The following is a 722-nucleotide window of genomic DNA, read 5'->3' as shown; positions in this document are numbered from 1 at the left end:
TGGGATAAAAGATGATTTATTAAAGTCTTGACTTCATAAACTTAAAGTGTTATGAAGTTTTGGATATTAAAGTAGTAGAAAGTCTTACCTTAGGATTTATTTTTATGACTATGAAATTAACACTTACTAACCCTTGAGGGGTTTTTCCTAAAAAATTAGGAGGTGTTAAGATGTTCATAAAAAACTTGATGTATTTATTTTAGTTGACTTACTTTAAAGTGGTAAGAATAACTAAAAGATGTTTAGTGTAAAATATTAAATTAAGAGTCATTCTTTTTCATGACTATGAAAATAACACTTACTAACCCTTGAGGTTTTTTCTTTTTTTTTCTAGGAGGTGTTAAGATGTTCATGAAAATTTGTTTTAGTAGTATACTTGAAATAATGAGATTTGCTTAAAAGTCTTGACTTTATAAACTTAAAGTGTTATGAAGTCTTAGATGGTAAAATGATTTAAAAATGTTGAATCTTAGTTAAGTGATCTTACTTTAAAATGATAAGATTTACTTAAAATATATTGATTTAAAAGTATTGATTTTGTTTAAATTGACTTACTTTAAAAATGATAAGTCTAGCTTAATGATCTTATTTTAAAAGGTTAGTTTTAGTAAAAATATTTTACATACAAAAAATAAGATTTATAAACAATCGGAAAAATGTAATGAAGTTGGAATACATGTCTAGAAAGGTTCTGTCTAAGGAAAGACTTGATATTTAAGGGT

Source organism: Lupinus angustifolius, chromosome LG02 (assembly GCF_001865875.1).
Source record: "Lupinus angustifolius cultivar Tanjil chromosome LG02, LupAngTanjil_v1.0, whole genome shotgun sequence".
In the NCBI taxonomy this organism is placed as follows: Eukaryota; Viridiplantae; Streptophyta; class Magnoliopsida; order Fabales; family Fabaceae; genus Lupinus; species Lupinus angustifolius.
Note: the sequence above shows the minus strand (reverse complement) of the source record.